This window comes from Parambassis ranga, chromosome 3 (genome assembly GCF_900634625.1).
Source record: "Parambassis ranga chromosome 3, fParRan2.1, whole genome shotgun sequence".
NCBI classification, from domain to species: domain Eukaryota; kingdom Metazoa; phylum Chordata; class Actinopteri; family Ambassidae; genus Parambassis; species Parambassis ranga.
The window spans coordinates 20363873-20379823 of record NC_041024.1 but is presented as its reverse complement, the minus strand read 5'-3'; the positions used below and the strand labels follow the sequence as shown (position 1 = coordinate 20379823).

The window sequence follows — 15951 nt, the reverse complement described above, 5'->3', positions numbered from 1 at the left end:
TGTACTGGCCTGTCTCCTGGTGTCTCCTCCATGCTCTGGACACTATGCTGACAGACACGGCAAACCTTCTTGCCACAGCTCTCATTGATGTTCCATCCTGGATGAGCTGCACTACCTGAGCAGCTTGTGTGGGTTGTAGGCACCGCCTCATGCTACCTCTAGGGGTGAGACACTGACAAAATGCAAAAGTGGTCAAATCCGGCAGAAAGGACAAGAGCAGAGAAATGGTCTGTGGTCAGCACCTGCAGGACCTCTCCTTTATAGGGCTTGTCTTGATCACTGCCTCATTTCCACCTGTTCTCTGCTCCATTTGCACAACAGCAGCTGAAACTGATTCACAATCAGTGTTGATCCTAACTGGACAGGCTGATTCCACAGAAGTGTGACTGACTGGGAGTTACATTGTGTTGTTTAAGTGTTCTCTTTATTTGTTTGAGCAGTGTATATGTATGTATGTATAAAACATCATATATATAAAATTACATATCACAAACATTGTTTGTGATATGTAATGTTTATACATACATACGTACATATACACATATACATATGTAAGTATGCATGTACGACTCTATACTCTGAAACGAGACAAAGATCACTGTTTTTGGAACTAATGGTTTTAAAACTCCGTATGGCGTCGTAAAGGTGAGGATTTCAAAGAAAAATGCATGGTGCCTATAGGTACTGCCACCACCATGTTTCAGTGAAAATTGAAGATAAAATTAAGGTAAATAAGGTCAAGTAAACAAGGTAAACTAAAAGTAAGGCTATAAATTGACATGGCATAACAGACATGACATAACAGACATACAATGTACAGAACATAAAATGAGTGGTGGTTTTAATGGCAAACATAGACGCTTATGTGAACGAGTGTAACAGTGTAATAATGTAATAGGTACCACATGGAGGTGGTACTAGTGTGCAAGTAGTGCAAGATGTAATGGTGGTGTCCTTATGTGGGGCTTCATGACTGCTGCTCATGTTGGGGAGCTGCATTTCATTGATGGTATCATGAACTCAACAATGTACTGCTCTATACTGAAGGAGAAGATGCTGCCATTACTCCGTGCACTTGGTCGTCGTGCACTTTTCCAACACGGCAATGATCCAAAACACACATCTAAAGCTACTGTTGCATTTCTGAAGAAGAACAGGGTGAAGGTGATTGAACGGCCAAGTATGTCTTCTGATCTGAACCCATTCGAACACCTGTGGGGAATTCTGAAGCCACTAGATGAGCATGACTCTCCATCCATCATCCAGGCTCTAAAAGAGGCTATTCGTGAAGAAAGGAAAAAGATAGATGTTGCAATATGTCGCCAACTTGGTGCTGTGCTTAAAAATCATGGTGCTCATACAAAATACTACATGTAGTAGTTTTTGTTGTGGGGAGTTCAATAAAACTCAGCCTAGTGAAAAGTTTGGAAATTGTTCTTTTATTTATTGAGCTACTGATTAAATTCATACTTTTTAAAGGGGATGTATTCATTTATGCTGAGCAATGTATACAGTGCTTAAAAAAATGGAACACTAAAATAACACATTCTAGATCTCAATGAATGAAATTGAGATCTTCATTTCAATTCCAGTTGAAAATCTGCATTCATTACATTGTGGTATACACTTGTGACATAAAATGATCAATGTAAATTGATCATTGGTTCGGCAGCTGCACTGACAGAGGTTATAGGGAGAGTTGTAAAGACAGCACAGAAGATCATCGGCTGCCCTCTCCCCACCCTGATGGACATTTACACCTCCCGCTGCCTCAGCAGAGCCAGAAACATTATCAAGGACAGTTCCCACCCTGGCTCTGATCTGTTTGCCCTGTTACCCTCTGGGAGGCGCTACAGGTGCATCAAGACCAAAACAAACAGATTCAAAAACAGCTTCTTTCCAAAAGCTGTAACCACGATGAAATGCCACATACACTGTATTAAATGTACAATACTACATACCCAGATGGACAATATACAACATGTGCAATATATTTAAATTTACAACATACATACATATATATATGAACGAAAGGTCTACTAACAGGCTGGACAAACTTATCAGGCGGGCCGGCTCTGTGGTCAGCATGAAGCTGGACTCCCTGGTGACAGTGGCAGAGAGGAGAACACTAAGAAAACTTCTGGCCATTGTGGACGATGCCAGTGATCCTCTGCACACTGTCATCAGCGCTCAGAGGAGCCTGAACAGTCACAGGCTCAGACTCAGAGACTCCTTTGTCCCCCGATCCATCAAACTCTACAACTCTGCTTTTGGCAGGAGGGGGAGAAGGAGGGAGGAGTACAGCCCACCTGATACAACACATGCAATAATTTATTGCAATATCCCTGTGTATCAATAACTATGCTGGTTGTGCAATGTTTGTATATAATTCATCTTTTATTTTTACTGTACATATTCTATTACCATCTATGCTGGTGTGCAATGTCTTTTATTTTACTGCTCTATGTTCTATTTTATTCTATTCAACTCTCCTCTGACTGTCGATGTTGTATTGCTGCTGGTACCCGAATTTCCCTGAGGGACCTTCCCAAAGGGATTATAAAGTATATTCTATTCTATTCTATTCTATTCTATTCTATTCTATTCTATTCTATTCTGTTCTGTTCTGTTCTATTCTATTCTATATAACATGTGCAATATTTTTTTCCATACTTGAATACTGTATATAGACCATATTTATATCCTCAGGACTGTGCACTGACTTCTATGTTTATATTGTAAATATTTTCTTAAAATCTTTTTAATATCTATTTTTTAAACATCTCCTTTTATACATTGCTTTTTTGCACTGAAACTGGTTGATGGCTTTAATCTCATTGTACTTGTGTATAGTAACAATAAAAGGCATTCTATTCTATTCTATTCTATTCTATTCTATTCTATTCTATTCTATTCTAAATCAAAATTATAATCCCATAGAGGTCTGGATTTGGAACAAAGACATTATCAGTACACTCACACCTATGTTAGTTCTGTTACAATAAACATATCAACTCTTAAAATAGTTTAGATGACTAGAGGGCGCTGCTACAACCCTGATAATGAGCTCAGTTGTGGTCATTGGTGAGAAAGTGATATTTGGGGTGGAAACATTTTAGGTGGACACGTCAAATTATAATTAAAGCACAGTTAACATAACCAAAAACGTATTTTCTAGTTTGTTTCATGTGGACCACATAACTTGTATTGTGCGTATATATTGTCATTGTTACACTCACGCTCTAACAAGTCCGCCATCAGTTGACAGTCCCACCTGTTGGCCACGCGGCTGTGCTCACACACCGTTCAGGCCTGTGGCCGTGCTGTTCCCTTGCGCATGCGCACTGTGTTTACGAAGCGGAGACCATTTCCTTCCAGCAGCAGGCCTCGCGTAGCTCCTCCACTCAGCGCGCGCACGCAAACATACACACATATGCGGACAGAGTACAGAGCCGTCAAAGCAAAGCCGCGTCTGGGATTGACTGATTAACACCACAAAACTTGGATGCCCCCGAACAGCAGGAGTCATCCTAATGGGCCTTCATCGCTAATTTGCAGCAACATCTGGTCGAAACCACAGCGGTATCTTTTGGGTGAGTTGGCCGCAGCGCTGTGACTGTTTTGTCTCTGGTTTGTTGCTGCTGCCGCTGCAGCGTTTTAGCACGGGGAGGCTCAGATACAGTGCAGAGAGGAGTGGTATTACTGGGTGTCTCTCCCGGACTTTGAATCTGTGTTTACATCTACTGAGTGCATTCAGTCTCATTGTTAGAAGCGGTTGTTGCTCTTCAGAGCTAACGTTAGACCTGAATCAGCAGCGTTAGCGTTAGCTGCTAGGTAACGTGCCCTGTAATGCAACTAGATCCATTATCGGACACGGTTTAGCGCTATGCTAGGTAACACCAAATGTTATCCCCACAGCTTAAGCCACAATAGAGTTGTAGTGTTTGACACTAAGACACAATACTTATTTATCAAACCAGTTGTCCTGAGCTAGAAACTGGGTTGTGTTACCCATTTTGTTCGTGTTATAATCAATTGTGCGTCTGTGTCCAAAACCTCCTAGGCACCTCTTGTATCTCTTCTGATTCCATAGTCGGACACGTTGGTCGTGTCTTGACCTTTTCATTTCAATCTCCTTTCTGCTCACGCAATGTGGTCCAGTTTTCTATTGACTGACCAAACAAGAGCCCAGGAGGCAGTGCAACGAGAAACCCTGCGTCGTTTTGCCATTGATGCGCTGTTTTGTGTTTATGTAAAATGATGTGATGTGTCCGTACAGGTTCAGCTAGGGTGTCGTGGAAATAATGACCATGTGCATTATTAAACTTGTGCAAATGATGTGGTCTGCCCTGTTAGTATTGTTTTGTATTATGTTGGCAAATGGGAACGGCAAACACCAAAGAATGGTTCTGTCCGATAACAGGCGCAGTATTTTAGCCTCCTCCTCGCTACACTACACACATGGATCGATCTGAGACTGTATCCCTTGTCGAAAGACAACAACAATCTCTGCACTGATCGTGTTTTAATATAAAGTAAACCTTTGTGTTCGTTTCAGCTGACTGCATGCAACTTTAACGGAACTGCTGTATTATAGCAGATGCCCTGCTGATAATGACAGCTGATAACACTTGATGTTGTGGTTGTGGATGTGTTGTTTATCTCATGGGGTAATGTAAGTTTTTCTCTTCATGATTCCACGGGAAGGTCAGAGGTCAGCCTAGGCAAAAACAAAACAAAAAACACCATACTGCCACTGGTTCATCTTCAGTGTCTTATGCAGGGACACTTAAATAAGATGGATGCTTGCAAACACAAAAATATCCAGACTAAGTAATCACAGTTGTATTACTAAAAGCTGCATTATTTTGTAGTTTGCTGGTAACTCTTTCATTTGCATTTTGTTTGTTGCTCCATGTATCAAGGTAACTGTGTGAAATGTACATACCTTTGCAAGCCATGGCATGACTGACAACAGCGGCGTAGGGTCTGCAGTGTATTGTTGCTTTGCATAGTGTTCCCATGTAGTTTAGATGAAGACAGACTGGTCTTTTTGTATCATGTCTAATCAGTCCTGATCTTACTCCTGGCTTGTTTTCAGGGAACAAATCTTATGATTAGCACATTATCTCAGTGCCTAGGCTTGTTATCTGACATGTTAGTGTGTTGTGGTATTTCAAAATCTGAAATATCATCTGTCCAGATCTTGTTGCCTATTTTAATAACAGATTGTGTCCGCCAGTTGGAAACATTGTCTACTTCCAATCTGGAAATAGACACAGGTAAAATGATTGTGTGAGTGGCTAGAAACTTACATTAAGTCCCTAACAAATGCTAACAAATGTGTACATTTCTTTAATTTTTGGAGATCAGGATGTCTTACTTCTGCACTCTACACACACTCTATTAGACTTGGATAGAGAAGTCTCATAGGTGAAATCTTTGACCACACAAGTTCTTTCTTTCCCTGTCTTTTTTGTCAGTGGCTTTGTCAACTGACTGATGGCTAGATCGGAGTAGTCTAATCAAGGTGCAGCTTGACGAGGACCAGAGGTGACAGGACAAGTCTGCATGCCTAGCTACATGTCGGCTCTATTTTGTGATGAGTTATGCGGTGGGGTATGTTGTCTAGTCAGTTGTTAAAGCTGCAAGGAGCTGATCTGTGTTTCTGTCTTATGTTTGAGCCAGGCTTATGTGCTCAGCAGGGAAGTAATGGCTCTTCTGTCTGTACACTGACCGTCTCATTGGACATTTGAAGCCTGTCCAAGGCCCTGCTGACCTCAACACAATGACTACGTTTAGCTCGGTTTTCCCCTCCAGATTCTTCCCTCCAATGCCCACTGTCTTTCTAATCAGCAAACGCAATAACAGAAGAGGGATTTATTGTGGTGACTTTGGTGCAGAGCTTAACAGTATACTGGCACTCATGAGCAACAAGACATCACAGATAGTGGAAGACATACTTTGCACTGTAGGCTGTATGACATCACTTTGCATAGTTGGGTTGGGCATGTTTTATAATGTGATTGATGTGATCTTTTTAGCGGCCTGATGTAGTATGTTGGTAGGAGAAAAAGGAAATGCAGAAGGCTTACACAAAGTCACAGAGTGATGCAGCTTGGCTGTGGAGATAAGGTGTGTGCACATTGTAAAAATTGCATTTTTATTTTGGACCCTGTGAGATGCAAAGTGGTGTGCATGGTCCATTTGTATAGGAAGAGTGATAGAAAGTGAAACCGGTAGCAGATCTGTTCTGCACCTGCACTGTTTCCTCTTTTAAACTCAGAGAAAATAGGTGCACATTTAGCTGGTGCTGTGAAACCAATAGAAAAACAACTTTTTTATTTACAAGGTGCTCAATGAGTCATGTGGTAAAAAAAAATGGACTCCACAAGCAAAATATGTCTTCAGAGTTCAGATTGCATGTGCTGTTGAACAACTGAACAGTTCAAACCCTGCCCTGCAGTATCTGGCGAAAAAGAACTGAAAATATGACGTTGAGAAGGCATAACCAGCAACAAAACTCCTCGTCAGAATACTTCAAGATTATTTTGCTTGTTAACAGATTTATAAATGAAGTAGTCATTTCAGCATTTCTGTAAAATGTGTGTTTTTCCACTATAATATCACTTCTAAATCATTTTCTCCATTCTGCACCTGCTGAGCTGTGATAGAGGTGACCCCCTTCCCCCCCTGAAAGAAAAAAAAAACATGCCCCCTAGTGATCATATTGCCCAGCAGAGTAGTGGCATTGTGGCTGCCATCTTGTGTGCAATCTCAATGAGGCCTCTCCATCTGGGCAGCGGCTGGACAGCTCCTTGACGACTGGGAGGCTTTTACCGCCACGCCTGCTGACTAGCTGCACAATGTAGGCAATGAGGAGAGCTGCAGGGCTGACACATGCCTTAGTCTTTCACTACACCCACAGGCTCCAGAGATTTCCTACCAGCAACCGCTAGACAAAGGAATACTGATAATCCAGATTTAAGCATTTCTAAAGCATGCCATTTCACACAGCTTCACATCCTGATATTCTGTTCAAGTATTGCTACTGGACCTGTGGTAGCAAAGATTACACACTGCCTCAGTGAAAAATAACATTTTCATTTTTAAGACATGCTGCAATTCTCTGTTGCCCTCCATAACAAAATATGTCTTTTTTATATTTGAAATCTTTCTTTTTGTCTGGCAGCATCCTTGGTTCAATTTACAGATAATAGTATCATAAAAGGGGTCTGATGATAACATCTGCCAGTACTAACCTGCATGTTTCATTATCCACTTAACCAGTTTGCCCCAATGTGATTGCAAAAATGGCAAAAACAAAAATCCCTACTATACTATCCCTTTACTAACCAATGCAACTGCTTCTCTATAATTTTACAGGTCCTTTTGACATATTTGAGTTTTCTAAGAACCCATGTCAGGATACTATGTTCATTATTTTTGTAACATGCACCTGTTAAAAGGCAGTGTCTGAGAATAAATAGCAGCTGTACAGCACATGTAGTGCAATGTTAGTGCCGTGATAAGTTTAGAGATAAACACATGATGCATATACTGTTTGCACATTGCACACAGAATTGATTGGCAAATGTGTCATTGCACATGTGTGACATGATTCACATGAGACAATTTGTTTTCAGGCAACAGGTCTGTGTGCAGAAAAGGGTTTTGCTAATGAGTAACTAACTTCAGCATCATGCTTGGCTGTTTGCTAAAAAGTTTGTTATTAAACCGATACAGTCCTGTCTGGCCGTCTGCACAGACTGCGACATGTGACCAAGTTTAAAACCGGAGAACTTTTAATAGACCAGTATGCAGAAGGTAGGGGGATCGATTGGCAGACATGATTATATTCATGATAATTTTTGTCTCATCAGTCACCCAGAAACTGTGTATTGTTAGCTGGAAATGAGAACTTCATATCTAAATAAGGAGAGCGGCTGCTTCCTTAAAGGTCACCATCATGGGCCGGCATGTTTCTACAGTGATGTGAATGTGATGGCCCTTGAAGGAGGGGTGCTCAGTGGGCTCCGAGCTGCTACATGTCACAAGTTCTACGTTCTAGTCCATGGTCGCATAGACAGCAGATAGACCTTGTCTTATGTCTTTGAATTTGCAGCTATTTGTCCTGTTTCAGTGTGCCTTAAATTATACCTTCAACATTTCCAGATGAATTTGACTAAATGAGCCACAATTTCCTGGAAAAGGCTCTGATGGTTTCCACTCTTCTTTCTGACTTGCTGGTTTGAGTAGTCGCATTGAAGCAAACCAATAATTATAATGATCAGTCACAGATCTACTGAAATAAGATCCCATTAAGTCTGATTATGTGGATACTAATAATGTGGAATTAACCTCAATCATTTGTCTGTGGCAAAAAGAGTGGTCTTAATTACCAACAGTTACATTGTTATGCCCTAAATTTGATTAGTATTCTGTGCTTAGAAAACAAGTTACCAAGGCTTGATGTTAAACATGCCAAACTTACTTGTCTGAAATAGAAAGTGTTGTCTACCAGTTTAATGTTTATTACATACATGCATACAAAACACACACATAAGCATGGAAACAGGCAGCTTTACAGCACATTCTACTTGCCTGAATGATATGGATTTAAACTGCTTTCATGTTGTCATTGTATACCACAAAACAACCCTCTTCTGTGCAAGAAAATGCATTGACACAATACATGTATCTTGTCCTTGTGGCTTCTTAGTTTAGACTTCATGGGCAATTTTGAATTAGCTGTCACTGTTGATATTTTTGTGTTTTGCTCTATCACACCCACAATCTGACACTTAAATAGTCTGAACTTTAGACATGAGTTCATCAGACAAGCAGAAGGTAGACTGTATCAAAGACTTGTGCCTTTGTGTTATATTTGGGACTTCCCCTTGGTTAAACCCACTGTCTGATCAGTGCACAACACCCGTGTTCTAGTTTAGTGAAGTACTTCACTTTTAGGCTGATATTGGGGAATTGAAGCAAAAGCAGTCGGCATGAAGTTTTTCCTCATTTCTAGAGATATTAAAGCATGCTGCAGTTATTGTGACTGCCCTAAAAAGAATACAGAATGAATCACTGATGATGATAATGACAATGAATCCTGTCTCAGCAGGGATGTTCCAGCACTTCCTCTTTTTTATCTGATCAGCTCCAGAGTAGTTTTTGTGCGGCGCAGTCATCGCATACGCTTCAAAGTTACAGTAAACGCTTCTGCTTCAATGATGTCACTCAGAATGCTGAAAGCAAAGTGACCTGAATTAGGTCTACTTTGATACAGTGTTTTCTTTTCATGGAACATTTTACTTGATCTGTTCTGTGTGCTGAATCCCCCTTAGGCTATCTTTTTAATAAAAGCAAATAAAAAAAATTGTCTCGGTGTTTCCAAATGGGAGATTAACCCAAAAGATCTGCACAGTGTAGAGATGGTAATTGTTGGCTATGGCCTACATCTGACCATGTTTCTGATATACCAGCTGGTGATTTCCTGAAAGATTTACTGACCAGAAGATAGGTGAGAAAATGAAATGCTTGAAAAGATCTATGATGGCTGATAGATGGTGGACCAGTATGGTGAACAGTTTTCTGCCATTGCTCATATTTAGGTTTCACAATACATATGGGTTAATGGCACCTGGATGTTACATGAACAAGGACTGGATAGTAAATGTTTCAATATGCTTGGGTGTTGTGTTTGTAGAAAGATTAGTGCTTAAGTTTGATGTTAAACAATCATCTCATTGGTGGAAGGCCAGTGAGGTTCTTTTCCCTACCATAACAACTCCCACTGGTGTGCAGTTGTGAAGCCTGTACACTTGTGAGATTTGAGAGTCGTTGGCATTCAGATTAATGACATGAAGAAGTGTTAATCTTGTCCAGGTATTATCTGATATTCAAAAAGTCAGTCACTTTGACATAAACTATAAGCATAGTAGTTAAACACATAGGCTGTGCTTTGATATGTCATAAATTATGATTATCACTTACAGGTGAATTTAATAAGTATTATTAAGTGTTTTGTAGCTATTTCTTTAAATGTCCAGGGATAAAAAAAATACCTGGTTTTTGTTGAAGACCCAAGGAGCATTTTTGGGGGGATCTGGAGCTTTGCTAGTAATCAACAGCAAATATCCTGAGCTTGAAGTGCATTACACAGCACAGAACATTTTATGTTCACATAAAGCATATCTTATTGACCACTCAGACTTGTACTCACACACATGAGTAGTCACACACACACACAGAGATCATTTGCCATTCTTGCTGATGTTCAGAGTGTGGTGGGGTCAGCATCAGAGAAAAATAAGGCTACCGTCTCAAGTTTCTGTAAGGCTCCTTCTTGAGTCTCCTGGGAATGTAAGAATGTACCAGCCGTTTAGGACATGTGGACCCCTCCCTGCGTATTAATTCAACTTGTTTCAGCGTTAACCTCATTGTGTCAAATAAGAGGCAAAGTTTGGATAAACAGAAGGTTGTAGATTATTTTCTTAGTGTTTGCCAAATCTGCTTCCTTCCTGCATATAGCTCACCCAGGCACCCTGGAAGACTGTATTATTATTGGCACAGGAGGTGTTGTGTGTTGTCACTATGATGTTATTGTAGTAATAAAGTACCTTTTAGTTTATATTCTTACAGAAAGCAATGTTCTCAGAGCAGTCCTGTGTATGTCAGAGAGGTACTATCAATTTAAAGATGTCTGCTTTCTTTGTATTTTGGGACATTTGCATTACATTAATTTTTTATGGATGCTGTTGTTACAGAAGTGTACAATTGCAGTATATTTTCCCCAAACAGTATTTGAAACTTGTGCTGTATTTAAAGTTATATTCTGCAACCCTGTTTACACATACTAATATATCCTTAAGGCTGTGTGAGCCTGTCCCTGAGCAGTGAGAGTGAACAGGGTTATCATTGCACACAGCATGTGTCAGGCTTTCATGAATTTATTGAAGAGATCCCTGAGCCCTGGTCTCTGCAGGCAAGATTTGCAGCTGCTGCTTCTGCAAATATTGGCTCTGCATTAGCAGTAACCCTCCTGAGATGCCTCACCGTATCCCCGGATTTTGTCACCCACGCCTTTCCTGTCACCTTAGCACTCAAGGTGCTCTTGTCAAATCAGATGCTGCATTTGCTGCCCAGATGCATTTTTTTTGGCCCTACACATTACTGTCAAACATTATAACATCAATGTATGTTCTGATGACATTGTTTACTGTAGGTTTTACATTCTGTTTTCAGTGTCAGCTGTTTGGCAGTTTGTGTTGGCTGGCTTGTTGTGAGAATTGTTTTATGCTTTGATAAAGTGTGAAGAGTCTAGGAGAATCTGTCTCCTTGGTTAGGTTTTCATTGCAGCTGATAAAAAGCATGCATATGAAAGCCATCTTGCATGCTTGAATGTGATATTGTAGTATGTGTGATGTAATTTTAATTGGCTTTTCGCTTGAGCATTGTCTATGTGGTGTGATGTGACAATATGAGCTTCAGTGTTTTGATTACTGCCACACACACACACGGCTCAGACCCTCCTTTATGTCCAACATACAGAGTATATGCAGTCAAAGCATCATTGTGCTCATTTGTGTCTGTCAGATTTCCTCTCGGCTTACCAGGCTACATTTTTTAACCTAGCGTATGAAAAGAAACCAATGACCTAGTTAAAATGGTCTCTTGGGTGGTACAAATGTGGAAACACTCATGAATAGTATTATTTCGCTAGATAGTATAAGGCACGTCAATTACTGTTAATTGCGCAAAATTAAGCTAAATACTTGATATTGTTATTTAATGTTGTCATGTTTGGGATCTGAGAAGCTGATAATGCTTTTGAGTCACAGCAGTCTTTGTCTTTGTTCTAAGAAACCCTAATTTGTTGTAGCCCACAATGTAAAATAAATCAGCAGCTCTACACCAGAGGAGATTTCTATGGAAAAAAATTGCTAGATGTTTCAGTTAAGAGAAAGCAATAATTTCACCTGCTGACTGTATGTGAATGTGCATGTGTGCATGTATCAGATCTGTGGAGAGTGCCCCACAGTGTGTGCTAGTGCAAGTCTGTGGTTGTGAATTAATAATTCAGAGTGCTGGCATAGCAGGGTGGAGCCTCTATTATTCATGGATGGCACTGGAACCAACAGATGACTGCTGTTAAAATTAAGGACGAGCAGACATCGTCCTCCACAAGACACCAGGTGGTCTTTGATGCTTATGGTGGTGCTGGGTGTCTTATACATCCACCGCCACTATAAGCATCCTCTGACTCCTCCTTTTTTGCTATGTCCTTGCTCCCCTGATCTCTATCCCCTCCATCTGTGAGCATCTTTTTCTGCCTTACTACACTTCTGCGTTGCTGTATCTCTCTGTCTCGTTTTCTTTCTGTCTAAATTAAAACTCAAATCTTTGTTTTTGCATTACAAATGTTGGTTAGCAGTTAGCAGAAGTATGATGTACCAGAAAATAATAAATGTTCATCTAGGCTGGATGACTGAAGGTCAAAAAAATGTAGCTCTGTCTGGTTGTGTCAGATCGGTTATGGAGGTAATTACAGTATTTGCTGACGGAGACAATTCATTGGTCTTCCAGGTCTTTTTGAACAAGACAACTTGATGATTTCATTTTTTATCTGCCAATGTGTTCACTCCTGGCAGACCAGGTCTATCTGCAAACACTCAGTCCATTTCTTTCTCAATTTGGGATTACTTACTCTGCAGGTAATCTGTATAATCTCTGTCGGAGTCAAAATTGCTCTCCAGTGTAATTTGCAATTTGAATTTTGCCTCTAGCTTCTCCCTCTCTGAGTCCCCTGTGGCCTCTGTCCTCTCTCATTCTCTTCTTTTTAGTCCAGTGAGTCTGATTTTTCTCCATAGTGTTAGGGCTGCCACTAAATGCTTCTTTTATTAAAATGATTTAGAGCTGCAGCCATATTGTTAAAACATCCTGCTGTGGCTGCTTCTAATGAGATTCTTTGTGTCTCCAGCCCTGTGCTATGCCTTCTCATCTCCAGAATGGAGGAGTAGTCATGCTTTGCCATCAAGGTGTGGGAGAGGCAGTGTTTAATCTTTCTCTCACCTCCTTTTTCCTCTTCTGTATAAGCACACATGAAGAATATGTATTGCAAATGACAGACAGCATGTTAGTATTGTTTGTAATTGTGTGTAGTTGCATATGTTGTCTATAAGAGCACTCAGCCTCCCATAATCCCCACACCTGTGGTTCTTAACCTGCATCCAAAACCTCCCATCACCACTCCAGGGTTCCTACTCTTATCTGCCTCCACATCAGTTTGCACTCACGCTGGAGTAGTCCTCAGTCATCACATTACTTTGCAGTGTTACAGGACAGCTTTCACTTTCTCTGTTGGTTCCATATTGCATTTGTTACAAATCTATGTGATGTGATTTTGTCTTTTTTCTCAAGATGATTCAAAATAATTTACTGTTTTATGTAAGAAGCATAAGGTCAGCATTTTGGCAAGTTTTACAGTGGCTTGGACCCTATAAGAGAGAGGCAATTTAAGGACCATTTTCAGGAGGGAAAAAGGTATTTCATGCAGGAAAGGGATCCATTATCTATTTCAAAATCACTGCTACCTTGCTTCTCGGAGGTCCCCAAAATGCATTATTTTTGTAGGCTTATCATGCCACAGATTGAGTCTATATGGTATCAATAACTAAACACTCACTCTTTCTCATCTCTGAAAACGTAAATAGACAGCAGATCTTTATGGATTCACCACTCATTGTCCAGTTATAAATGAGGGGAATCCTGTAAAAGTAGCACAGGCAGGCCCTCTCCCAGCAGACAGATTCTTTAATGCTGCTTCTATAATGTATGCAATGATGAAAACGACTGCAGCCCAGCTTGCCTCCGCCTGCATGGATATTGAGAGGATATAAATAGCCAGGCGTAGATGAGTGTGCGCTGAGACTGGACCGCAACACACAGAGCTTAAACAATAAGCCGTCACTGCTACCCTTCCTCCCCTCTGCTTTCTCCAGTCCAGCAGCCTCCCAGAGCTCAAAGGGGATGGAGGTGGGGAGGGGGTCTCTGTCCCTCTTCCTTTCTTTCTTCCACTTCCTGCCTCTCTGCTTTTGTAATCTGTCATCAGCGGCAAGCCCAAGCTTGTCACTTGTTATGTCAGAGAGGCAGGCAGGAGGGCTGTCTCCTGTCTCTGTACCTGTCTGTCTCTCAGTCTGACTGCAGTGGGAGAGGTTTCTCTATACCACTGCTCTATTTTTCATTCAGTTGGATAAAAATAGGGGTCGATGGCTGTGGATTAGACACACGAATGGCTCCTTTAATCTACTGCAAAGATATTATGCTTTTCACTGTCTTGTGCGGTTGATTCTTCCTCCCTCATTTGTTAGTTTTGATCATTTATCTTTCAGTTTATACAGACAGCAGATCTGCAGAGGGCTCTGAGGAATATTTTTTATTTCCAGTAATTAGATCAAATTGGTGTGTAATTTGTAAATGGCGATTTTCTTTACAACCACTTTGTGTTCCTATGCATGAGTTTGACAAATTATTTTTCTAACAAGTTCAGGTGGGATTTATGTATTTTGTTTTGCGAAGAGTTGTTATAAACAAACCGGATGTTTGATTCAGTAAAAGCTGACAGAAGTGTTCTTGTGCCTTGGAGGTTGTTGTGTTAACTCTTCTTCTCTTAGGTGAATCTTTGTTGTTAAGAATTTTTTATGGGTCAGCACTTTAGGTAAAAGGAAGATGAGGATGGCTAGAAAGCTTGTGGCAGATGGCAGGAGGAGTCAAAGAGGCATGAGTAAACAAGCCACAGTCTCTCTCACCTATGTTCTGGTTCACTGTCCCCTCCAAGCATAGGTATCCATCAGGCTGATCTTGGCTTTCTCTTCTCACTTAAAGTCTCAGAAATTTCTTTTGGGAAATGATGATGATTAATGTTGATTAATGGTGTGATTGGTGGCCAATTGTTCTTGTGAATAGTTCTTAATGGGGGTCATTTTTTTTGGAAATTGCAGGATGTTAAATAAAGCATTTTTTTTACTTGTAAAAGCCGCCTGTCAGAGTCATGTAATCATGGATGCATGTGGAAGCCCTGCTGCGGCTGATGCTAAGGTGGGAGACTGCTCATCCAGATGAAAAGGACATGTGGACACTGAGGCTTATTAGATGTCTAGCAAAGCTGAATATGTCTCTGAACACATCACCTCACTGCATTTGTTCGTAGATCCCTGCTTCCTGTTTCTTTGTGGGACATATGTTGTCACATAGTACACACATATCCGTCTGGTAGTAAATACTGGGACAGAGAGGATTGTATGCTTGATGTATTGTTCTTTTTTTTTTTAAATATATCCATTGTTGTCCTTATGGTGAACAAGCCTCTGTGGGTTGCTGTTTGAAAATCAAAGAGGCTGTTGTGAAAAATCCTCATTTATTTGTCTCCCCAAGGGATGACTGCCCTGTCAGATCTGCTGCTTCTACTGAACCGTCAGTCTGTAGTTCTTTCTGCATGCTGTGATTTAATGAATGCATGCTCTTGTTTGCGATGTCTGCATTAGATTTGTATTATTTCTGCCCTTAGAATGGTCTTCATGTTATAATTAAACGTTGTGTACAAAAGCCAAAACTCACTCTCAAGATGGTCAAGAAGATGAAATCTATCCTTTAATAAAAAACACCAACACATCTGCTTTGACTAAAGCCAACACCTGCACTGTCATGCTCTCAATTGCAAGTCTGTCTCAGCCTCAGCAGAGTATTTAAAATGCAAATTATGTTTAATGAAATAGATAGGTAAACACACCAAAATGGTTTATATGTTTGTCATGTAGGCACCTGACATGCTTCATATGTTTTCGTTTGCTGCTGCAAACAGCCTTACTGTCAGGTACTTTACATATGGGGAAATGCTATACAGCCACGAGTCATTTGTTGTTGACAGTTCCATGCTGTCCACTCTGCAGA

General features: G+C 40.6%; 1 protein-coding gene across 1 annotated transcript in view; it reads left to right on the top strand.

Moving 5' to 3' along the window:
- The first annotated feature begins 3371 nt into the window (after nt 1–3371).
- Nucleotides 3372–15951, top strand: part of cskl (c-src tyrosine kinase-like) — a 30062-nt gene continuing 17482 nt past the window's right edge. The window contains exon 1 of the mRNA XM_028402515.1: nt 3372–3593. The gene's annotated coding sequence lies outside the window, so the exon portion shown is untranslated. The remainder of the gene's footprint in view (nt 3594–15951) is intronic.